At 39.6% G+C, this 26927-nt stretch overlaps 1 protein-coding gene and 1 pseudogene across 5 annotated transcripts in view; both read left to right on the plus strand.

The window, feature by feature from the left end:
• The window catches only part of FGGY (FGGY carbohydrate kinase domain containing), a 532436-nt gene that overhangs the window by 173116 nt on the left and 332393 nt on the right, over window positions 1–26927 (plus strand). The window lies entirely within an intron of this gene.
• Window positions 21751–23760, plus strand: LOC114036334 (annotated as a pseudogene).

The raw sequence follows: 26927 nt of genomic DNA on the forward strand, positions 1-26927 counted from the left end.
AATCAAAGAAGATTTTTTGAAGTTCAGTTTTTTGGAGAATATTTTAAGATTATCTATTATTTTACTAGTCAGAGATTGGGAGTGGGGAGTATTAAGCTGGCCTGGTATTGGTTAGGACATATCTTTGTATTTATTCAACAACTATTATGTACCAGGCACTTTGCTAAATACTGCAGAGATTCTTAATTTGGAGTATAAGAACTTTAGAAAAGAAATTGATAATCATATTTCAATATAATTGATTTCTCTTATAATGTGATATGTTTTATTTGCACTTAAAAATGATCATGAGAAGGGGTCCATAGTTTTCACCAGATTGCCAGAAGGATCTATGACACTGAAAACCTTCAGAACTCCTGCACTGTGGATGCAAAGACTTTTTTGGGGCTATTTTGATTAGTCTTTTAATTTAATTCTTGCCTTCAAGGACTTTCAATTTTAATTCAGTGGGGAAGAGAAGGAACAAGCATTTCAAGAGTACCTATCATAGTCTAATACTCTGCTAAGTGGTTTTGCAAATACAGAAGGAAGGAAGGAAGGAAGGAAGGAAGGGAAAGAGGGAGGGAGGGACTTGTGGTTTGAGAGCTGAACTTGGAACCAGAAAGAACTAGTTTTGAACTCTGTCTCAAACATTTACTAGCTTTGTGACCCTGGGCACAGGTTCTATCTCCAGCCTTCAGATTCTAATCTATAAAGCAAGAGGGTTGAACTTTCCTTGCTAGCACTAAAACTGTGAATGAAAAGTGTTTGTTTTTGAATAAATAGACAGTGATGTGGTAAAGTAGCTAGAGGATTCCACTTGGATGGGAATGGGAAGGAAGGGAATAAGCACTTAGAAGTACCTACTATGTGCCAGGCATTTAACAGACATTATCTCATTTAATCCGCACAACAACCCTGTAGGGCTGGTGCTATTACTATTTCCATTTTATAGTTATGGAAATTGAGACAAACAATGATTTGTTCTTAGTCATATAACTCGTTAGTGGCTGAGGCTGAATTGGATCTTGAGTTTTCTTGATTCTGGGTCCAGTACTCTCTCCACTGTGCCATCAACTGCCTCAAGAAGACTTAATTATAAAGCCTGCCTCATGTATTTATTAGCGGTCTGATCGTGGGTAAGCCACTTACCTTTCTCAGTCTCAGTTTCTTCTGTAAAATGAAGATCATAATAATACCTCCTTCAAAGGTTTATTTTGAGGACCAAATGAAGTGCCATATGCAAAGCTCTTTGCAAGATTTAAACTGCTATGTAAGTGTTATTATTATTATTTCTTAAGCATATAACATAACCACTAAGTAAGTTGGTGGAGATACCAACACAAAAGTGAATCAGTCCCTGATTTCAAGAAGTTTACAATCTAACTTCCCATCCCTGCAAATATTCAGCTCTCCAAACTTTTATTAGGTGCCTACTATAAGACATTATGGCAACAACAAAGCATAAAAAGTCATCCCTGACCTAGATTCTTCCGGGGATGTTCAAGGGTTTTGATCTGTGTGGGTGAAGGGAAGTCACCAAGTCAGTGAAAGTCACGGCTCTTTGGAACATCGAAGTTTTGTTTGAAATCAAAATGTTGCTTCTGCATGACTTTGAAGGGATTTAGAAGCATTTTACTCTCTCAAGTTGATCTAAATGTTTCCCTGTGACATTACGGACCCGCTCAATTATGAAGAAAAGGATTTGCTAAGGAAGTGCAAGTTTCTCAAATAAGGATGGATTATGAATTCTGAATATCAATTCAGTTCACAAAAAATCCAACCTTATGGTACTTTGAAAATCCATTGATTTAATTCAGGACTTCTGCCATCCAACCATATCAACTACCTCTCCACCAATAAGAAAAATCCCTCATCTTACAGTCTCATATTCAGAGTTTTTGATGGGATCTGGGGAGGTCAACTATTCCATCTGGCAAGCTTCTCTTAAGCCTTTCCCAAGAGATTGGTTCTCCCCAAAGAGATCTCCAGGGAAGGGAGGTTTCCTGACCTCTCCCATAAACCCTTTCCTGGGCTTCCTTGGAAAGGCTTCTGACAGATGAAACTTGACGACATGAGGATTTAGCATTAGCCAGTGCCGTTTTCCTAATCCCTGATTTTTGGCAGCTTTTATTTGGGAAGAATCACAAATTCACAGGATCACAGAGTTGGAAGAGACCTCAGAGGGCATCTAGTTTAACCCAAACTCAATCAACAATTGTCTCTATCCCAGCGCCAACGTATAGTCATCCAATCTTTTCTTGAAGACCTCTGGAGGGTAGGGAGAGAGTGCTACAATTTTGCCTCTTTGAAACTCATTGTTCTGGGCCAAGATAAACAAGTCAAATCCCCCTTCCATGTGATAGCTCTACAAATAACCTTATTCAATAAGCATTAATGAGTGCCTACTCCATGGTCGGCATTGTGGAAGTGGAGGACATCCAAAATTTAAAAAATGAAATGGTACTTCCTTCAAGGAAGTTAGATTTAGGTGACCTTAGACCTTATAAATGTAACAGTCCTGGTAAGGTGGCCCCTCCAAGCTTTGACAAAAAGATTCACTTGGAGACATTGACTGGGGAAAAGAAGTGTGGGGAAAGAGGGTGCCACGGCCAAAAATTGGCAAGATGTGAATTGTCCATCAGAAAACTCTTATTGAGAACCAGAGAGAAGAGGTAGGAAGAGATAGGAATTGTTTGACCTTGGCCTTATCTTCAGACCCACTTGCAGGTAACAGGCTTAGAGATGCCACTAGAGGTGACATCTGTTTCTTTGCTGACCTGAAAGCCTCACTCTGCTAATTATTGATGAAAAGCAGCTGAGAAAGTATTTGGAGAAAAGGTGAGGCCCTTATTATGAATAAATAAAGACTTGGTCAATATCCCATACTCTTTCCTAGCTGTCTTACACCCCCATAACTGAGTCTACAGAGCAGTGGGCAGGCAAGGCAAATAGGCAGTTTGGACTATTATGAGAATCCAGAGGCAGTATGGCCAGTTATTACAGAGAATTGTCCACAAATCTTAGTAACAGGAATAACAATGGACTGACATTGTTGACATCAATAAATCAACAAGCGTTTATTGAATACCTGCCAGGTATCTGTACCGTACTAAGTGTCAGGCATGTGAAGATAAGAGCAAAAGCTCTCCTGTGCTTTAGATGCTTACATTCTAATGGAAAGAGGATATACCCTTATACATACCTATGCATGTGCATGTTATGGTGGGCATGAGGAAGTACAATGCACTACAGGTTGTTGCTATCCAGTCATTCAGTCATATCTAACTCTTCATGACCCCATGGACCATTACCAGGCCCTTCCAGCCCCCACTATTTCGTAAAGTCTTTCCAAGTTCATATTTGTCATCATGACACTATCTATTTCATCTTCTGCTGTCCCCTTTTCCTTTTACCTTCAATCTTTCCTAACATCATGATCTTTTCCAATCAGTCCTGTCTTCTGATTATGTGGCCAAATTATTTGAGCTGAAGCCTCAGTATTTGACCTTCCAGTGAATAGCCTGAATTAATGTCTTTAAATATTGACTATTTTGATCTCCTTGTTATCCAAGGGACTCTCAAAAGTTTTTTTCCAGCACCACAATTCAAAAGCATTGATTCTGTGGCACTCAGCTTTCCTTATAGTCCAACTCTCACAACCATACATAGCTACTGGAAAAAAACCATAGCTTTGACTATATGGACCTTAGTTGGGAAGGTGAGGTCTTTGCTTTTTAGTCTGCTGCCCAGATTGGCCATAGCTTTCCTTCCAAGGAGCAAGGCCTTTAATTTCATGTCTGTAGCCACCATCTGCAATGATCTTTGAGCCCAAGAACATAAAATCTGACACTGCTTCCATTTCTTCTCTCTCTGCCAGAAAGTGATGGGACCAGTTGCCAAGATCTTAGTTTTTTGGATGTTAAGCTTCTAGCCAGTTTTTACACCCTCTTCTTTCACCCTCATCAAGGGGCTTCTTAATTCCCCTTTACTTTCTGTCATCAGAGTGGTGTCATCTGTATATCTGAGATCGTTGGTATTTCTCCTGGCAACCTTAATTCTAGCTTTTTAATTTATCTACTTTGGCATTTCACATAATGTATTCTATATGTAAGTTAAGCAAAAAAAAGGTGACAATATACAGCCTTGTCATACTCCTTTTCCAATCTTAAACCAATCAGTTGTTACATACTTGATTCTAATTGGTGCTTCTTGGCCCACATGCAGGTTCCCTAGGAGACAAGTAAGATAATCTGGTACTACCATCTCTTTGAAGACTTGCACATTTTTTTTGTGATGCATACAGTCAAAGGTTTTGGTGTAGTCAATGAAACAGAATTAGATGTTTTTCTCCCTTGCCTTCTCTATAATCCATTGTATGTTGGCAATTTGGTCCCTAGTTCATCTGCCTCTTCAAAAACCAGTCTGCTCTTCTAGTAATTCTCAGTTCATGTATTGTTGAAGCCTACCTTGCAGAATCTTAAGCATAACCTTGCTAACATATGAAATGAATGCAAACGCATTACATAGATTATGCCTTTTTCTTCTAAAATAGCAATTGATATTTATTTTCTTTTAAATATCTAGATTCATATACTTAGAGGAACAAGGAAATTCAGAAGCTACATTTTATAGATGGAGAAACTGAGGCCCAGGGACGCACAAGTAATAAGTGGCCAAGGCAGGATTTGGACCCAGGTTCTCTTATTCCATAGTTAATTCTTTTCCTATTATATGCTAAGAGTCATATGCCAAGAGTTGGAAGGTAGAAACAAACAATTCAGAGAAGAAAAGCAAGGAAGACCATTGACCATTTGGGACTATGTCATAAGTTTGGTGTTTTTACCATCAAGTTGAGTCAAGTCAACAAGTATTTATTAGTTTACTATGTGCTAGACCCCGTGTTACATGTTAGGAATATAAATAGAAGCAAAAAAATACATACCTTGTCCTCACAGAGCTTATATTCTAATGGGGTAAGACAATATATAGACGGTATCTGGAAAGGGGAGAAGGAGGAGAAATTAAGAAGTTTAGAGAGGCAGGAGTTAGAGATCAAAGAGGAAGAAACATGGGTAGATTGGGTCCTTTCTCAAGATAGAAATTCTGGAAGAAATTGATCAATCAGAGAGGATCCCTACCGAGGGGTGGAGGAATTGTCCAGGGTGGGAAGGATGCTGAGACATGATGGAAAAAGAAGTACAGAGAGTCAGGGGTGGCAACTAAGAGGTGAAGGTGAAACTTCAAAAGGAAGCCACTTTCTGTGTCCCATGAAATGAAGATGTGTATACACAGGCTTATCATCCATTAATATCAGAGAAAGAGGAAACATGAACAGTAGTTGGTGATTCCTCTTTGGGAATTACAGAAGCAATCATTGGTTAAGCTGATATGCTGTCTGTCCTGAACATGTTTCTGGCATATGATTGATAGAAAGTTTCTGCCTTCTCAAGAAGGGTATCTGGGATATAACTGGAAACCCTTCTAAGACATTTTATAAAATATCTTTCAAAAAATAAATTTAGTGATATCCTTTGTACTACATCACAGTCATGCCATTAAACTTCCCTTGTGATGAAGAAAAAAAATAAAATTATTAAGGAAAATACCAGACAGAGAGACTGTCTGATAATATATGCAATATGCTCTCCTAGTAATGTTCTACTGCTCTATTGGACAGTAGTGCTGTGTTTCATTATCTCCTCTCATATTCCAAGTCTTCTCAAACCTGAAGTTCACTTCTTATGATTTATGTAGGGACAAAAGACAAGGCTAGGAGGAACCTAAAATAGGATACATAAGATTACAAAAGTCCTGGGAAAGAAAGTGAAGGCATTGCGAGTCCAGGTGGTGTTTTCATCAATGTTTCCAACTAAAAGTTTAGGAGAGAAAGCTGCATTTGGGAAATGAACAGCTGGTTATGAAGTTGGTGTCTGAGAAGAGGATTTGGCTTTCTTATACCATGGCATAAAATATAGTATTGATAGGCTCTTGGGTAAGGATAGAGTGCACCTAACAAGGAATAATAAAAATATTTTTTTTTCCTGGAGTCTTGAGAATCTAATCCAGATGGTTTTATATTTTAAGGAAAGGCTGAAAAAAAAACTGCCCACATACATCTGCCAAGGCATCTAATTTCCACAGGGAAGCAAGTACAGTATAGGAAGAATATCAGTGGAGTAGCCTGGTGATTCACAAGAGTTGATTTTTTTTTTTAAATAGGCATTGATTATCTTTTTCACAAATGCACAAATTATGGGTCATATAACATTATGAATTGGAGATACTAATAGAAGGAGGGAAATTTGACTTTATAGGTATACCTGACACTTGATGGGTTTGCACATATGGCTGGAATTTGGTTTTAAAAGGGGATTCTGGTCAATAAGCAAAAAAAAATGTCCAAAGGAGAAATGAGAAGAAATCTTGTTGAGTAAGAAGAGGGGTGAACACCTGATCTTAGAACTAAAGCAATAGGAGAAAAAAGCTGTGTATAATATTTCCTCTACCCAGAACTGATTTTTTTTTTGAGGAGGGAAAGGTATAGATTTCGAAGGACTTATATAAAAGAACTCTACTGTAATACTCCTCAATTCTTTTCTTGGTCTTGTCCTAATTAACTTTTTTAAAAGACTTCAATGAAGGCATAAATATTTAGCTTATTAAATATGCTGATAACTCAAATATGTAAGTGATATTTAACACATTGAATCAACCAACCAAAAAGTGCTTTTGACTATAGATGGAAGTTTCAGAAAGGTTGATTTAGTCTCTTATAAAGGTAGATTTGTCATAAACTCATAAATTTTGGTTTAGGAGAGATCTCAGAGGTCCTGTATTCCAACAGTATCTGAGAGGAAAAAAATGCTAATAACTAAAGCTATTCAAAAGAAAATTAGACTGTCTTAGGAGTTAGCAGATTCCCTGTATCTGGAGGTCTTTGAGTGACTACTTACTGAGACCACATGTGAGAAAAAAGTTTCAATTAATTACAGGTGCAACTCTAGTCAATTCAATTCAGTTCCACAAGAATTTATTTATAGACCCAAGACCTTCAGTAGTAGCCACTAATGGGTAGAAGACATTGTGGAAGATACTGGTGATGAAATGATTAACTAACTAAATCAGTAAATGAATGAATGAATGAATGAATGAAGCATTGTCTGCCCTTGAGTAAATTACATTCTTCTAGCCTCTGAGGTCCATTCCAGCTTTGGGATTTTTATGATTTATTGGGTAGTGGAATTATTCCAAAAGCATATACTAAATAAATTAAACATTCTCAGGATTTTGCTACCTATCAGCCAGCAGGGAATGATAGAAGCAATTTGAAAATTAACCCCTGAGCTCCCCTAGTAGAGCCAACATAGAAAAAGATAATTAATTATCTCAGTAGCTGGAAGGTTGATAATCCTTCTCTCTCTCTCTCTCTCTCTCTCTCTCTCTCTCTGTCTCTCTCTCTCTCACACACACAACACACACACACACATACACACACATATACATATATGTGTACAAATGTGTGTATAATACATGTATATACATGCATACGTGTATATAGAATATAGTACTATGAATAGTACATATGTAATAATATGTGTATATAGAGTAATACATTTATATGTATATATTACTATATATGTACTATACATAGTATATTATTACTATGTATAGTACATATATAATTATTATATAAATATTATTTATAATTATATATAATTATTATATAAATAAAGTATATTATTACTATGTATAGTACATATATAGTAATATAGTTAATGATATATTTGAACAATGCTCTTGCACTTTCCAAGTCACAAATGGAATGAAGCAGGGCTTTGTGCTTGCTCCCATGCTTTTTAACATGTGGTTTTCAGGGTCATTGCTGGACACCTTCAATGAAGATGAAAGTGGCATCAAGGTCAGCTATCACACTGACAGTAAATTATTCAACTTGAAAAGGCTACAGGCTGGCTTAGATTCTTACAATCTAGCCATGGCTCAGATTCTTATAATCTAGTCACTGCTTACCCATGTTTAGACTCCTTAAGAGTCTGCCCAATATGATGGATGTTCTAATAAACCTTGCCTTTGACTGAAAGAAGGCTTGGGTTGAATTCTTTCAGGCAGGACCCGCGTGTTGTGATTTTGGAGTCCCAGCACCCCCGGACCCCTAAACCGCATCATTTGTGTGGCCCATACAGGGAAACTGCCTAACCCCAAGTTCTTCTCCTGCCAAGACTGGAAGGTAGATAAGCCTCTCCCCTCCCCTCCTTTCTTGCTCTGCAGTTGGGGTCGCTCTCCAAGCACCAAGTCTTGGAGGTGCTTTTCTGGCAGACGGTTACAAGGCTGTCTTGCACTCAGCCTGACGCTCTCAAGCTCTTGGTCCACTAAGTCGGTTCAAGGCCATGGACCTGGTACACTTTCCACAGCATAGAGGACAAGGATGGAAGCCCTATCTGGAAGTGTATCAGTTAATTCCCTGGGCGCTAGGGAATTGGGGAAAACTGCAGTTGCTTTTTGGTTCCCTGAGGCTTACTTACTTCCTTCCCTCTGCACCTCTGAATCCTCCTTCATGGAGGTTACAGGGAAAGTTAGAACAGCTAAAAATATCTTGGCATATTCTGGAAGTTTTGTGATTGATCATTAAGGAGTTTAGAACTCCTCCTTACAACCCTGGTCACTCTTTTCTTCCACTCCCTTCACTTGAGTTCTTTTGATTTCACCCTCCCCCACCTGGGGGGAGAGGATGAAGCATTGTCTGCCCTTGAGGGGAAAGGAAGGAGGGGAGAGGGGCAGCAATTACAGCATGGGCCCCACTGGCAATGACCTTGGGCTTTGGGGCAACCTTTGCCTGGAAGCATCACCCAGGTTCAGCACATCCTGCTCAAGTTAATGAAGCTGGCCTCTGAACTTGAGTAAGAATGCTCTTTTAAATTTGTAGTTTTAACTGTTAATGATGAGATGTTGATTCTCTGTGTAAAGTAATTTGGAAGTGCATTTAACAAAACTGAAGTTACCTGATTGGTAATGGGTTTGTTTCAAGTTTCAAATTGGTGAACTTTCTGTATCAGTTATGTCAAGCAACTTTTCATAATTTGGTTACCGCTAAAATAATTTAGCTATTGTTGGTTATTGTTTTAATGTGTAAATTGGCCAAAAAGTTTGTTTGGGTAATGTATGGCTTGCTGAGAATTTGCAAGCGTATAGAAATCTCTAATGATTGGCTTTTTACACCAGGACAAATTTAAGTTTGAGATGTAAATCCTGGAAAAGTTTTTCCTAAGATGTGATAGTAAAACTTGCCATTTGAGGTAAACGCTCGTAGGATTTTGTTTTGAGTTGTCTAGTGGGTCGTACTCCATTGATAATCAATAATCCACCACCTGAGAGAAATGCCATAAGCTACTCAGAGAAGGTGACACTGGTGAGAAGTCAGCATTGGGAAAAGCTGAGAGGATAAGTTTAGGCTCAGTCTAAGATGGGATCCTCCTGACTCAGTTTCCCCATTATGTTCCTTTGAAAGGGAATATTACCCACCTGGCTATTCCTGAGTCTGGCATGGTTGGAAAACTGAATTATCTGAATCCAAACAGAGCTAAGGATGTTTTATCCTTTCAAAGTTGGGCCCTAAATCTAGTCCCTGCTTTATATCTGGGCCCTGCAGTTTTTTCTGTCAGATTTATGTCTTCCAGACTACGGGTCATTCACCTACAGTTGGTAGCAAACAACGAATACCAGCCAATGTTCCCACATCATTCCCTGAATGCAGCCTGTGCTCAGTTCTAGTCAACCTCCTCTTTGGGACCCCCTGGAGGCAGGGATAGCTCTATGCCCCTTGCCAGCAGGAAGCAGTTTCAGAAGCCGAGACCTTCACCCCCTACTCCAAAAGAATTTGGGTTCCATTTGTTTGAGGGGGGAATGATGGGGTTGGAATCTGGGACCCAGAAAGGAAAAACCCTGGACTTTCCCACATGGCCAAATCTCTGGCATTCCCCTGAGGCTATAATCCCATCAACTGGTCTTTCATTGTGGCTACCCCAATCTCCCCTCCACTGTTTTACCTCCCTATGGTCGCTGGCCATTTCCCAGCCTAAATCCTAGCTAGGCTCCATTGTCCAGGTCCCAGGAGTTCTGTTCACCCCAGTTTACTAGCCACTCTCATCCAGATCTCCTTAGGCCCTTCCTCCCGTCACCCCAAACTACTTGGCCACTCCTAGGTCCCTCCCACAGTCTTTCTGTATATAAAGTCCTTCTTGTCTCCATTAAGATGCTTAGATTCTTATAATCTAGCCATGGCTCAGATTCTTATAATCTAGCCACTGCTTACCCATGTTTAGACTCCTTAAGAATCTGCCCAATATGATGGATGTTCTAATAAACCTTGTCTTTGGCTGGAAAAAAAAAAGAAAAGAAAAGTCTACAGGCCAAGACTAAACTGGAGGGAGAATTGGTGTGTTACTTTTTGTTCGCAGATGATTGTGCATTCAATTCAGCCTCTGAGACTGAGATGCAGCAAAATATGTGTCGATTCTCTGCTGCTTTTGCTAATTTTGGTCTAAAAATTAACCCCAAGAAAGCACAAGTTCTCTACCAGCCAGACCCACACCATCCATACCTGGAACCATTGGTTACTTAAACCAAAGAAATATTGAATACTGTGGATAAGTTTACTTACCTTGGCAATATACTTTCCAGGGATGTACACAAAGATGATGAGGTTGACACATGCATTGCCAGAGCTAGCTCAGTGTTTGGGAAGCTCTGAAAGAAAGTGTGGGAGAGAAGTGGTATTAGACTTCCTACCAAACTGATGGTCTATAGAGCTGTTGTGCTGGCCTAATTGCTGTATGCTTTTGAAACCTGGACAATCTACCAGTGCCATGCCAGGAAACTGAATCGCTTCCATTAGAATTGTCTTAGGAAGATTTTGAAGATCACCTGACAAGATAAGGTACCAGACACTGAGGTCTTTTCTTTAACTGAACTGCCAAACATTCAAATTCTGCTGCAGAGAACAGAACTCTGATGGGCTGACCATGTTCTAATGCCAAACATACGTTTCCCTCAAAGACTATTTCACAGAGAACTCACACAAGGCAAGCACTCATATGGAAAAAGTGATACAAGGATGCTCTCAAGATCTCTCTGAAGAATTATGGAATCAATTGTGAGACATGGGAGACACTGGCACAGGACTGCCTGGCGTGGCATGCCTGCATCAAAGAAGATATTGTGCTCCATGAGTGAAGCAGAATTGCAGTAGTTCACAAGAAACACAAGATGTGCAAAATTAGAGATATTTCCACCCCAAATGTTCACACGGACTATTTGTGCCCAACCTGCGGTAGAACCTTCTGAGCTTGTATTGGTCTGATCAGCCACAGTCAGACCCACTGAAACTTGATCCCAACATAGTGATGTCCTTTTGGTCCTTTTTGAGAACAGAGGGCAACCAACTATGTGTTAATATTCTATGTATTGTATATAATACTATGTGTATATGTTTCTATATATAGACATGTATATATATATATATGTTACATTAAGTACCATCCTCATCTGATTTGCCATTTGAGTGATTTTATGAAATATCAGTTTCCATTTTGAGTCTTTTCTAATCTATAATTATCGAGGACTCTTGTGAGGCACCTTTACTAAGCATCTCCATCCAGTGTGATGGTCAATTCAGATAAGATGTTTAGATTGGGCCATCCTGGGTGATCTGGCCCATGTCTTCCCACAAGGTAACCATGGGTGGGGAGCAAACAATGTAGGGATCAGAGGGAACCTTCCTTAATTATTTCAGTGGTAAGAGGATATCAGTGGAGCTGGTGAGTTGGTCATGATTTCTCATTTGCTTTCTCTACTTTTACAGCCCATATTCCTTTTTTCCCCAGTCTTAAAAAAACATATATCTTTAGCTTTATCTATATCTATATTCAATAGCATCTTCCACTTGCTTCTTCCAAATAGCTTCTTGATGCTAAGGCATTATGGCCTGGATGAGCTCACCATGGGCTTCCTCACTGGCCTTTGACTGGCCCTCTATTTTACTTCTTTAGAGATTATAATCTTTCAGGACTCAACATCAGCAGTAGTTTAAGAGGACTAAAAGAGATACTTTGGACCATTAAAACAAACAAACAAAAAAATCACTTTCCCAAAGACAATTCAACTCTTTCTTTAACTTTTGTCAAGTTGAATTGAATAGAACAATGTCAAATAATGTCAAAATAATAATTGTAGTAATACCTTCTAGTTACCTAGTTCTTTAAAATTCCATTTTCTCACCATGCCCAATGAGGTAGGTTTATTATCCCCATTTCAAAGATTAAGAAAAGAAAGTGATATTTGGACATGAACTGACTTCTTCTAGGTGATTACAGCAAGCTAGCTAACTTCAAGTCCATCACTCATTCTAACACGGCATCTTGCATTTCTACAATGCATGGCACTCTGGTACAGGTATACAATGTTGGAATGTCCTATTCTCAATGAGTGTGCAAGCCAGTTAGAGAGAAAAGTCATAAACATGTGGCAGTTAAATAACAATAGAATAATGTGGTTAATGCCCACATGTACATTGTTGATTGTAATTCCTGGGGAAGCTTAATGTAGGGAGAGGTAAGAAGTTAGGGTGATCTTGATGGAGGAAGCTAGGTCTTGAAGGATGCAACAAATTTGGGTATGTGGGGTAGATATTTCAGGCAGGAGAAACACAAAAACAGACCTGGACATATTTGTAGGCTATCAAGACCCTGACTGCCCTGGATATACTTTCCTCACTTCACAGGACAAAAAACTGAAGCCTAGAGAAGTTAAATAATTTGCCCAGTGTCAAACAGATAGTAAGTCAGAGATGTGGGATTTGAAGCAACATTCTCTGACTCCAAATCCACCAATGTACCTTGATTTTGTTGTGGTTTACTCAACTTAGTTGTGTCCTACTCTTTCACACTCAGGGTTTCCTTGTTAGAGATACTGGAGTGGTTTGCCATTTCCTTCTCCAGTTCATTTTTACAGTTGAGGAAACTGAGGCAAACAGGGTTAAATGACTTGCTCAGGGTCACACAGCTAGTGAGTGCGGTCAAATTTGAACTCAGGTTCTCCGACTCCAGTCCCAGCACTCTATCCCAGATTGCACCACCTAGCGGCACCTTGAAGCCTGATAAGAACTCTCTTTTGGTGGCTTCCACTCATTTCTGCCAGTTCTTCTCCTACAGGCCACAAAGTCCATGTCCTGAATCATATGGCTACACTTCGAAGACTTAGACAGCCCTCCTGTCTCCCTCTGAGTCTCCTTTCTCTGGGCTAACTATCGCTAGATCATTCCTCGGCTCATCGTTTTAGGGTGGGGCTTTGCCATCTTGTCCTCCCTCTTTCTCAATGTACTTCAGCTTATTAGTGTTCCCTCTAAAATGTGATACACAGTAACCAGAACTCTATGCTCCAAATGTGGTCTGATAGCAGAAACTGCTTTCTTAGCCAAGGAAGATTTCTTAAATACGTTTTTAAAGTTTCTTTTTTTAATCGGTAGCTTGTTTCTCATTCTCACACTCACCTAGTATGCAAAAACAGCCTCTCCATCACCATCTTTTCCTTGCAGGGATCTCACTGAAACGTCTTTCATTTTCAGACTTTCAAAGGATGCTCTTAAGTCCAGAATAAACCCAAACTGACTTGATGTTTTAGCCAATTTTGAGCTGTTTTATTTTCTTCTCTTTTTTATTGTTTTTTTTTTAAAGAAAAGTTTCAGAAATGAGAGACAGATATGATCCTGCAGATAAGTGACCTTTTAAGAAAATCCTTTTGAAAATGAGAAACTGCCATTGTGACCCATGATAGTGTTTTTTTTTTTTTTTTTATCAAAGCATGCTTGATTTTCTTTTCACGGAGATGTTTTGACACTTGTCTTTACCAATTAAGGGAAAAAGTAAACTAGATTTGAAGGCTTTCAACTGCTCCGTGCTAAAACAAATTTGTCTTTTTATGTCTGTAGGAAGCAACAAGCTTTTGGCCTTCACTTGAATACTAAGGGGCATGGGTCACAGGTGACCAGCACAATCAACCCTCCTGACTATGTTGTTCTCCTTGAATGTTTTAATATCCAAGTTCCTTGCCACAAATGCTTCTTTATCTTAGTACCTTGTATCTATGTTAGGTATATCATAGATCCCAATCCAACTAGATATCTTACTTTTGGCATGTGGAAGCTAGACCTCATCATCTTTGTGACTGAGGGAGACAGACACAGTTTTGAATTAAGAGACCCCAAGAATAAAAACAACATGCAATATAGAAGTCAGAGAAAATGTAGTTATTGAGGATAAGGGATTGGTGGCATCAGAATTGGACAATCTTGGTAGAGTATTCTCCTTCCAAAATATACTTTCTAAAACGCAAGTCTGACTGTCACCCCTGTTCAAAAACATTTGGTGGCCATGGCCTTCCATTTCCCATAACCATGCTTTTACGTAGTTCTCCTTGGAATGCACTCTCTCCTCGTTCCCACTTTCTACAAACCTTAATTTCTTTCCAGGCGCAACTCAAGTGTTCTCTTCTGATCACCCTTATTTTAAATGTTCTTTCTCTCAAATTATTTTACAATTTACTTGGCTATGTATATGTGGTATAATTCTCTAGGGTAGGCTCATGGAGGGCAGGGTCTGATTGGATTTTATCTTTGTATACTTAGAGCCTAGCATAAAACAGATTCCTGATAAAGGTTTGCTTATTTGGATTGGATTGAATTGGTGTCATTCAGAAACCAATAAATATCACTTTCCCTCCTTTTTCCTTGCCCAAAGATCTCCTCCAGTCTTCTGTGGGGCCTGAAATATTCACTTTCATCAGTCCTTTAGGGGCAATGAAGTGACTGTCAGCCCAACTATGACTCTTGAGCTTCATGGGTGCTGCTTTGTCTAGCCTAAAGCTTTTGTTTTTTTAATTAATGGCCAAAGCTTCGATAATTGGATTTCTGTGTGCAGCTTGGAAGCCTTCTGCCTAGCACCTGTTTTAGAGACCATGCCTTTCTGTTCATAGATAACCCAATGTGTTCTTTGGAGAAAGCCTAGTATTAAGTTATATGTTAGGTGCTAGACTTACGTTTTTCTGCAACCTGAAACCAAGAATTCCCCACCAAACCCCACCCCACCCCCCCAACCTTCCTCTTGATGGAAATTCTCTTATAGCCATCTCCACACATCCTCAGCATAGTGATAACAGATGCTCAGAATGCTGATGATGAAACACTGTAAGATCTTAAAGAACATCACAAATCATCTATAAAAAGATTAAATTATGTTATTATAATGGTGCTGTTAAGTAGACAGGTATGTCAGTATTCTTTGAAACTGGGCAGTTCAACTTGATTATAGATTGAACATTAGAACTCTTAATTTCTCTTCTCCCCTACCTGGTACAGTGGAAATATTGCTGGCTCTGCAGTTGGAGGATCAGGCTTAGAATCTCACCTCTATCATCGACTAGTTAGTGACCTTGGGTAAAGACACCTAAACTTTCTGGGCCTCAGTTTCCTCCTCTGTAAAATGAGGGAGTTGGTCAAGATCAGAAGTTTGTAACCTGGGGTCTGTTAACTTGTTGTTGCTTTAATATTTTGAAAACTGTATGTCGATGTAATTGGTTTCCTTTGTAATCCCATGTATGACATCATTCTGAGAAGTGGTCTAGCCTGTAGGCTTCACAAGACTGACTACCAAAGGGATCCATGACCCCCAAGAAGGTTAAGACCCCTTTGACTATATGGTCAATTTCTAAATCTGTGATTCTATATCAGATTCACCTGAATGCCCCATTGCCTGACTATACTGGAAAGGGAAATATATTTCAGAGAATATGATTACACGATATCCCTACATGATAACAGGATAAACCATAAACCTGGCAGTTAACTATTTAATTGAATCTAAACAGGAAAAGTAAATAATGCTGGTCTCAAACTTTGAGTCTTATAGAAATTGCCATAGAAGAATGAAATGATATCTAATATTTCTTTCATTCAATTCAGTTCAATTCAGTTCAGCAAATAGATTCTATGCAAGACACTGGGCTAGGTTGAGGATTCAGAAAGAAATCAAATAATAGGTCTTTTCCTCAAAGGTCTTATATTCTGCTGAGGGTGTACAGCAATAAAGATAAGTCAGCATTTCATAGATGAAAGTAATTTCAAATGGGAGAAAGCCATAAGTGTGCTTCTTTTCACAACCCAGAATAACAACATTGTGAATTTTGGCAATCAATATACAATATAAATAATAACATATAAATCAAATTCATTACCACAAGCACTTATTAAACACTTACCATCTCCCAGGCATTGTGCCAGACATTAGAAATATAAGGACAAAAATGAATAGGGCCTGTCTTCAAGGAGCTTCCATTCTATTGAATTCTTATTACACTAACTGTTGATAATCTGTGTGAGACAAGATAAGTCACTGTTGGCTTGGGGCAGAAATGATTGGTAGATGATATCACCTTATGAGTTACTTTTCTTTTTTTTCTAGAGCAGCCCTATGAGAGGGAAAAAGCAATCCCAGTGAACTCCGTTTTGTGAAATGAGGTAGTGTGTAGAATGAGGTGGAGGTTTGCTGGGGAGTGACTGCCAGGGGCCAAGATTAATTATACCTGTGGGGACAGAAAATTGCAAATGCAAATTATATTTTAGGCAGCATAATCCTAGCCTGTCACTAACCAGCATGTTTTCATAGAACATTACACAGAAAGAGTAACAAGGGCCATACAGTAAAAGGTAGAGTGGGCTGCTGAGTATTTGATTAATTGGTTCTCTCTTTTGGAAACCTGATTCTCAGGAATCCAGTCACTAGCAAGTTGCCATTGAAGTAAAGCCAAATCCACAGTACCTCATTTCTTTGGACCGTTGGCAATATCTACCTTGTGCTGATATTTCTGAAGAGCGAAGCTTGGCTTCATCTCTAGTTCTTCCCCACCAGCTCCATCCCCACTACTTTAAGACTTTAATAGCTATTCCTAAAGTACAGATCTGACCATGTCACTCTCTTGCTCAAATGTCCCCAGGGGCTCCCTATTGCCTTTAGGATCAAATGCAAGCCCCCTCTACTTGGTAATTAAAGCTTTTCACAATCTGGTTCCAACATGTCTTTGAAAAATGATTTTACAGTATTCCATTTCAAATCATCTACACTCGAGCTGAACTGACTTGTTTGGTGTTTGGGGGATGTGATGCTCCATCTCCTTCTTTCTCTCCCTCCCTCAGCTTTTGCACAGGGTCCTCCTTCCTCATCTCTGCCTCACAATAGCCGCTAGCTCCCTTAAAAGCAAATTTAAATCCAGCCTCAGATACTTCCTAGTTGTGCCACCATGGACAAATCACTGTTTGCCTCAGTTTGCTTGACTATAAAATAAAGATAATAATAGCACCTGCCACCCACGAATGTTGTGGGGATCAAATGAACTAATATTTATAAAGCTCTTAGCACTTAATAGGGCTATGGTGGATAACTTAGTAGCCAGCATAGTAAACACATAGTAGGTGTTGTTGTTTGGTCATTTCAGTTCTGTCCAACTCTCTGTGACCCCATTTTGGGGTTCTCTTGGCAAAGATACTGGAGTGATTTGTCATTTCCTTTTCTAGCTCATTTTATAGATAAGGAAACTGAGGCAAACAGGGTTAAGTGACTTGCCCTTGGTCACACTGCTAATAAGTGTCTGAGGCCTGAACTCAAGAAGATGAGTCTTCCTGACTCCAGGTCTGGCACTCTATCCACTGCATCACTTAACTGCCTGAGTAGCTATAGTAGGTGCCTAATAAATGCTTGTTTCCTTCCTTTCTTCCTTTTTGGCCACAGGAAGAGTGTGACAACTTGTGCAAGGCAGTATGGTTCAGATGAAAAGGTAGAGGATTGGGGTCATAGAACCCAAGTCTTCCATTACTGTCCAAGTGACCTTGGACAAGTTACTTCTCTTTAGACCTCAATTTCCTTATTTGTCAAATAAGGAGGTTGGATTTGTTGGTCTCTGGTTTCCATTTCTTCTCTTGATCCATGGTTCTATCTATGATCCTATGACCTAGATTCAAATTTCACTTCAATCACTAACAGAGCAAGACATTTAACTCTTCTGAGCCTCGGTTTCCTCATCTGCAAAATGGAGGGAGGTGGGACTCAATGGCATCTGAGTTCCATTTCACATTTTTCACTAGATCCCTGTAATTAAATGCCCCGGAGATGTCAAATAGAGCATACTGAATGGTGTAAGGAGGGATAGATCATATATCCAGTAGGATTAGTAAAGACCTCTTCCAGGCAACAGCACGTGGACGAAGCCTTGAAGGGAGGATTTAAGAAGTGGGCAGAAATGGGGTGAATGACTGTTCATTCAATTTAAAGGCAGGCAGGCAGGCAAACAACTCAGGAGGAGACCAAGGAGTAGAGTGAGTAGTCCAATTTGACCTGAACTTAGAATGTGTAAGTGGAAATTATTTGAAATAAGTCTGGGAAGGTAGGTTGAAGTGATTAAAGCAGGCCTTGAATGCCAGGCTAAGTTTTTCTTTCTTTCTTTCTTTTTTTTTTTTTTTTCAAGAGTCAGGAGGGAGCCATTGAATTTTCTGGAACTGATAGCTGCTTAAAATTCAAAGAATAATATGTTAGTGAAGCATAATTTTGTAAAGTATTTGCATTCAGGAGTTTTGTACGTGTGTATTTAAATAGCTCATATCTTTAAGATTAGTCCAATTACATTTGCCAAAAAAAAAAAGTGGGTAACAGCTTAGGAGGGAGCACCATGGCTTCTTTTCAAGTCAACATTTGACATCGTTCTTTTAAGATATAATGAAACGAATGAGGAAACATCACTGCCTTTCCATGTCTAGTGCATTTGAACAGAGGAGATTGGCTGAATTTAGGGCATTTGGAGTTCACTTTCCATGTCAAATTCCTCTTCCAATGTGTCAACTTCAGGACGTCCCCAAGTGAGTTCTGCCAACTGCTTGTACTCCCATCTTGTACACCCATGGCCATGATGGCAAATGTTTTCCGTATGTTTCTGATTCCTCTGCCCTGAACTCATCAGAATCTTGTTTATACAAGTTCTTTGAAGTCTAGAAAGACTTTTCGAGTTTTTCAGGTTTTCTTTAAGGAGACACAAGGAGAGATGGGCAATTTGAGCCATGTGCTGGGCTCCTTGAGCGTCCCAAACTCACTTGAAAACATTTTGCCCCCAAGTCAGATACATTTTCCCCTTCCTCAAACTTGGACCATTTGCAGTTTTAGGGCAGTGAAGTGCACGTGTTTCTGATTTGCTTTACACTGAACTGATCACAGCACTTTTTAAAAACGGACTTTGTTGTTCCACAAGTTGGTGAAACATTTGTTTAACAAGGTTTCATAGGCCCTGTTCTTAAAACTGGGGAATCTTGTCTTCACCAAAAGTAAATAAACACTAACATTGAAAGCCAGATTATAAGCTCTGAAAGCCTGGGTTTCCACTGATTTCTCAACTTCTTCAAACTCCTCCCCCGCTTAGTATCGTTTCCCCTTTATGAAGATGCATTTTTTCCTGATCCTGCATCTATTGGACTGACAGGTAAAGAGGGAATTTTTTTTAATCATACCATGAGGCAGGGTAGCCTAGTGGAATGAACTTTGGACTTATTAATAAATAAGGAGATGTGGTTTGGACCCTAACACTAGCTATGGGACATAGGGCATGTCCAAGAGAGTGAAGAGTCAAACTCAGTGGCCCCTTGGGTCCCTTCCATCTGGAAATCAGTGATTCTCAGATCTAATCTAGCGGACAGAGAGGCAACGTGATCTGTCCAGCATCATGCAGAAGGGGAGCAGGGATTCAAATCCAGTACCCTGTGACTTCTTACTAGCCCACTCAGTACCTGCATGAGCTCAGGGAAGTCTCTGATCCTCTCAACACCTTAGTTCCATTATCTATAAAAATGAGCACGTTTGCACTGACAAAGTCACTTCACGTCTCTGTGCCTCAGTTTCTTCATTTGTAAAATAGGATGGTAAGAGCGCCTACCTCACAATGTTGTCATGAGGATCCAATGGGATAACATATGGAATTCATTTTCCAAACCTTAAAGTGCTACATAAATGCTGTTATTATTGTTGTCGTTACTGTGGTTATCTTTAAAGTCCTCTTCAGCTCCAGAGCATAGGATCATGTCCTCTGGACATTGCCCTGGACTTGATAGTCTAGGTCTTTGTTACTTCCCAAGGAAGAGTTCTCATAAAACTAAAGAATTTAACAATAAGTGACTATAGATTTAGACATGAAAAGATCATCTAGCCCAGACTCATTCTTCGTTTTACACAGAAGGAAACTGAGGCCCGCTTAAACAAATTGCACCTGGTCAGAGAGGAAGGGGTTCCTAAAGACTGGATTTGAATCCAGGCACTCTGACTCTGACCTGGGTGTATTCTCCCTTACTCCACACTCCCACTAGCAGAGCCAGCATTTGAAACCAGGTCACTGAACTCCAAATCTAGCGTTCAATGTACAATATTCAATGGCTCTTTGGATTTGGGGAAAGCTAAGAGGTCACTTTAAGTGAGAAAAACAAAGTGTTGAGGTTCCCTTTCTTCCTTTCTCTTTAGTTTTCACAAACATCGAGTTTTAGAGAAAAATTTTTTTAAACCTTTTTTTGGGGGAGTGGGTCATGTACGGTCTGGTGTAGCCTATGGAATCCTTCTCAGAACCATGTTTGTAAAGGCGTAAAATAAAATACATAGGATTATAAATTTTATAGAAATAGTTATCATTTTTATAAAAGTTCATAGACCCCAGATTAAAGACAAACTTTCAATTCATTCACTGTCTCAGATTGAATGAACAAATGAAAAACAGTTTATTAAGTAATTACTATGTGCCAAGCACTCTGCTAAGTGCTAGGAGAACAAATAGAAAAATCCAGATGATCCCTGGTCTCAAGAAGCTCACACTCTGTTCTGGGAAAAATATGAGTTAACCCTCTCTCCAGCCGGCATTACATGGAGGCGACTGTGGTATAGCAAAAACCTTGGAGACACAGCTGCCCCAGCACCGAGGGAGATGGAAACAAAATGGAGGCATTGTCCATGGGTCCTGCACTGCCTCGATGAGCCAGAGAAGTCCCATTGTCATGGAGCTAGATGGATATTGTGATTGTGCTGAGCTGGAGTCACCTGATCACTATCAAAAGATACCTTCTGTATCCCAACAGCGGCCAGAGCTTCTTAGTCAAGTGAACAGTAAACAAAGAAGAAAAAACAACAACCCTCACAGCACTTACTGGCACCCCAGAAATGATGCTGCTCGGGACCATCCAACAGTAAATGTATATACGCTAGGAGGAGAATGTTCAGAGAAGCCTAGCATATACTTATTTATTCTCTGTTTGGCTAAATGTTAACTCCTTTAGCACAGTAAAGCTGAGTGCTTAGTAGGTCATTTCATTCCTTTTGAGTTTCTCAAATGTTTTTTTTTAAAAGTCTGCAGAGTTGCTGCCCCTATCTTGAGCTATGGATCCTGCAGGCTCTCTGATTCTCTGGATGAGTTAGAGCTTACAAGCTCTAAATTCAAAGGCGGCTCACCAGGCCTGGTTGGCCCATGTGACGCGTGTCAAGGAACCATCTTGCAGTGGAAGCAGAATTAGTTTTCTCCCTTTTTTAAAGGTCTTTCTTTCTGATGCCCCTTCCCTTCCATGTTTCTCCAAGTTCACCAGTCTGAAAAGAAAAATAATTAAGGAAAAGGAAAAATATTAAATGTTTCAAAATGGCAGAAAAGTTTGAAAGTGTCAGGAACATTCATGGTTTTGATCTGGGCTCTCGGTATGTGGACTTAAAAACATTGGGTTGTGGTGGCAATGACTTAGTTGTCCCCCTCCCCCACCCCCCTAAGATGGCAATAATGACTCTGACAGAAAAGTGGCTGTGAAGAAAATTGTTCTTACAGATCTCCACAGGGTTGAACATGCTTTATGTGAAATCAAAATTATTAGAAGACTTGACCATGATAACATCATGAAAGTATTTGAAATTCCTGGTCCCAGTGGAAGCCAGTTAACAGACGATGTGGGCTCTCTGACAGAACTGAACGTGTTTACGTTGTTCAGGAGTACACGGAGACAGACTTGGCTAATGTGCTAGAGCAAGGCCATTTACTGGAGGAGCATGCCAGGCTTTTCATGTATCAGCTGCTATGTGGGCTCAAGTATATTCATTCTGCGAACGTACTGCACAGAGATCTCAAACTAGCCAATCTTTTCATTAATACTGAAGACTTGGTGCTGAAGATAGGTGACTTTGGTCTTGCCTGGATCATGAATCCCATGGAAAAACCCTCTTTGTAGGTGCACATGAACTTGAACAGATGCTGCTGATTTTAGAACCTATTTCTACTGTGCACAAGGAAGACTGTCAGGAGTTTCTCAGTGTCGTCACAGTTTACATAAAAAATGATGTGACTGAGCCACACAAATCCTTAATTCAGTTGCATCCAGGAATTAGTTGTGAAACAGTGGACTTCCTGGAGCAAATTTTGACATTCAGGCCTGTGGATCGATTGACAGCAGAAGAATCTCCATCCCATCCTCATATGAGCATTTATTCCTTTCCAATGGACAAACCAATTTCGAGCCATCCTTTTCACATCAAAGATAAAGTTAATGATATTTTGCTCAGGGATGAAACTCATAGTCACATTTGTAATTGGGAGAGGTACTCAGTTTTGAGACCATGACTGGCCTATACACAATAATGTTAATATTGAAAAGTTCAGCATGACCCAAAGACTCTTTCAGATGTCACTGATGAAGAGGAAATACAAGTAGATCCTCAAAAATATTTGGAGGGAGATCATGAAAAGTATCTGAAGGATACTGCCTTTGATATGGTAGTATCCAGATCATCATGAAAATAAGTGCTGTCATCTGGAATGCAACCACACTTGTAACTATAAAATGAGGTCATCATCTTATCCTGATAACTTAGTTTGGGGATAGAGTGAAGTTAACCATTACTATGAACCCAAACTTATTATAGATCTTTCTAATTGGAAAGAACAAAGCAAAGAAAAATCTGATAAGAAAGGCAAGTCAAAATGTGAAAGGAATGGTTTGGTTAAAGCTCAAATAGCTGTTGAGGAAGTATCACAGTCACTGGTTGAAAAAGAAAGGGAGAAGAATCAAGGATTTGACTTTGTGTTCTTTATTGCAGGAACTATTCAACTTAGTTCACAACATGCGTCCACTGATGTTGATAAATTAAATGACTTGAATAGCTTAGTGTCCCAACTGGAATTGAAAAGTTTCATATCAAAGTCAGTAAGCTGGGAAAAAACAGAAAAAAGGAATGACAAATTTGGCTCAGTTAGAAGCTTTGTATCAGTCTTCTTGGAATAGCCAGTTTGTAAGTGGTGAGGAGGAATGTTTTCTCATTGATCTGTTTTGTTGTGAAGTATGAAAGAATGAACAAATTGAGAAGGAAAACACTTATACCAGTTACTTGGACAAGTTCTTTAGCAGGAAGGAAGCTATTAAAATGCTAGAAATGGGGCCAGTAGAGGCTGGCAAGTTTGGGGCAAGAGAAAGTGAGGAGGGTTTGCTTAACAATAGTGGGGAATTCCACTTTAACAAGCAACTTGAGTCTCTAGCCATCCCAGTTTCATAGTTCATTTGGTTCACCACTTAAATCAAGACAGGCCACATTAATACCTTCCGCTATGAACTCTTGCCCCAAGATTCCCCATAAAACATAGGGTAGCATTCTGAAACATCAGAACTAAACACTCAGCAGACAATTCTTTTTGTATTCATGAAATGTGTTTTGTCTTTTTTATAACTAGTGTAAGTCATTTTTTACTTGAATCGGATGGGTGTTGTTTTAGCATGGATTTCATTAGTTCTTGGTTTTTAAAATCCAGAATTACTTTCTATGCATGAAATAGTTTTCATTTTAAAATGAAATGTCATTTGTACACATTTTAAAATGAAATGTCATTTGCACACAAAATTAAAGAACAGAACAAAATAATGCAATTCAGGAGGAGAAAAAGAAATGAAGTAAGCCCAGTGAAAACATTCTCTCTGTAAAATGGTTATCTGTTTTACAGGGGAAAAAAAAATCTTATCTTGAAATATACACAGTGAGTCTGTACCTAATTGAATGAAAATAACTACTTTTCTCCTAAAATGTTTTTCATTCATGAGTATTTTCAAATTTTTCATACTACACATTTTTCTTAAAACACACGCTACCAGCAGCAACTGACAATGAATGCTGCATTTGGCACATGTGTATTATTATGTGTATTATTATAAGTATGTAGATAAGGTAGAAGTATGTGACAAAACACATACCACTCATAATGCTTCACAAAATGCACTTCTATTTAGCCATTGTTACTATAGTAACTTCTTAATAAGAATCATTCATTGTTTATAAGCGTTCTGGTATGCATTCTTTATAGTGAAGTGTTTAATACACCACATATTTATTTCAGTATATATTCTGTATTTAATTTTAGAAAATTAACTTCATTTTTTGAAATTTATTTGCAAATAAAGTTTTTCCATTTGGCACTATGGTTTGTTACCTACCTAGCTGAATATTTTAATGTCAGTTTGTTCCGAGGCTGTCCACACACTTGATTTACCGAAATGTTCATTTTAAGTAAAGCTCCCACTGTGTATCGGAATTTGTATTTTGGAGGTGCTTGATCTATCTACAAAGAAAAATTAGGAATTACTTTATTATAGAATGCTCCAAGAAGTCTTAATTGTATTTATTTTTTAAATTGTGATGTTAGACTTGTGTGCATGGATGTAATTAAGTTACATTATTATTGTAGGTTAAAAGTTTATATGGGAAGACAGATGTTGTTTTTACTGTATATTTTTACTGAATGATCTATTCCCCATCCCAAAACAAGCATGAATAAAATTAGGTTAAATGTAAAAAGACAAAGAAAAAAATATGAATAAAAAAAAGCTCTGTTTCATGGCAGATGGAAAGCCAAGAAATCGTAGGGGTGCTACGGCAGTGTGGAAGGTAAAGCCCAAGGTCCTTGGGTTCCATGTATAGGGCCGATGACAATGCTTCAGGACTGTAGGGTCCAGAAGCAGGGCAGATGGCAAGGTTAGGAAGACCTTGGGAAGCAGTAACAGGGAAAATGGTCAGACCTTGTAGTGTCTCCTGTCTTCAGACGGTACGGAGTTTTAGCCTCCCATCTCATGTAAGCTATAAGAGCCATCAAACAAGGAGGGAGGTCTCTGGTGGTGGCAGGTCTTTCAGGCTCTCCTGGGTGGGTTCTGAGAATGTGGAGGTTTGGAGAATTGAGGGAAGGCAAGGAGAGAAGGGAGCCTTAGGTGGTGGTGGGTGTGATTCTCATGTTTCCTCAGCCTGGAGACTCTGGAAACAGAGTGGGGGAGGCACACAGAAGTGGCTGGAGCTATGGAAAGACCAAGCTCTAGATCTCATTGTTCTTTATTAGGCACGGGGTCACAAGCAAGTCACGCGCCTTCTGAGCCTCACTAGTGGAGTGGGGATGAGAGCCCTTGGCATTCCCCTGGACATCACATTTAAGGAGAAGGGACACTGGCCAATACTACAGTGTATGGAGGAAGGCAGCTTGGATGGTGAAGGGACTTACAGTGGATGTCTTTTAATAACTGAGGAAAGGTAATGGGTTGATTTCGCTTAGAGAAGAATAGGGGAGGGAATTAGGAAGGAACAAGAGAACTTTACTGTCTGAAGAGCTGTTGGATCAGCCTCCTCTGGTGAGCCCCAGGGGGCAGGACCAGGAACAATAGGTGGTTGTTGCAAAAGGATCTCTTTACTTAAGGACAAGCTTCCTAACAACTAAGGCTGTCCAAGAGTTATCTTGGGAAGCCACAGACTTTAAGAGATGGAAGGGGCCTTAGAGCCCATCTAGTGCAACCCATCCACCAAAGGAATCCTCACTATAACATCTCTGGCAAGAGATCATCTTTTCTGTTTTTGAATATCTTCAAGGAATCTGGACCCATAGTCTCTCATGGCATCCCGTCACACTTTGGGATGGTTCTCACTAATAGGAAAGTTTTCTTCTCATCGAGCCTCTATGTTGTTCTTTACATCCTCCCCCCACTGCTCCTGGTTCTGCCCTCTGGGGTCAGAGAGAACAAACAGAATTCCTGTTCCTCATGACAGTCGTTCACAAACACTTGAAACTTCAAACAAACCTATCATGACCCCTCTAAGGCTTCTCCTCTCTAGGCTAAACATGCTCAGCTCCTTCAAATCCTTTTGTCATTCTGTTTGCCCTCCCTTGGAACTTCTCTGACTCCTCAATTCCCTTCTGAACCATGGGGCTCAGAACTATGCACAATAACTCTTAGTGTGGTATGACCCGGGCAGAGTACTGTGGGACTATCACCTCCTGATTCCTGGTATTTATGCCTTTCTTGCATTGCAGCACCAGACACCAATGGAGGTCTTCCTATAGAGGCTGGATGACTGCTTATGGGTTATGTTAGCGTGTGATTCTATTTCAGATTTGGGTAGGTGTAGATGGCTGCTGGTAGCCCTTCCAGCTCTGGAATTCTGTGATTCTGATTTTGGTTAGGGTGAGGAAAGAATTTTGGGAACTTTTGTGGTATTTTAGAAATGTGAGCAGCTTGGCCTTTTAAAAATATCCTTGTTTTGCCAAATAAATGGCTTCAAATTTCCAGCATCTTGGGTTTCAACTGAATTAGTTAGAGCACCTGTCTAGGGAACAGGAGATACAGTGGTGGTCAAACCCCAGCAAGGTCTTTCTTGATTTGTTATTATTATCCTTGTTGCCCAATGAGTGGACAGCTCCTGTGGGCCAGAAAGCATTGTGGTTTTTGTGGGCCTGGTGATTCTTGGGAAAGCTATTTGCTAGGCTATGTGAAGGGCAACTCATACCCCACCCCACCTCCACACACCCCA

Source organism: Vombatus ursinus, unplaced genomic scaffold, assembly GCF_900497805.2.
Source record: "Vombatus ursinus unplaced genomic scaffold, bare-nosed wombat genome assembly UNPS02009824.1, whole genome shotgun sequence".
Taxonomy (NCBI): domain Eukaryota; kingdom Metazoa; phylum Chordata; class Mammalia; order Diprotodontia; family Vombatidae; genus Vombatus; species Vombatus ursinus.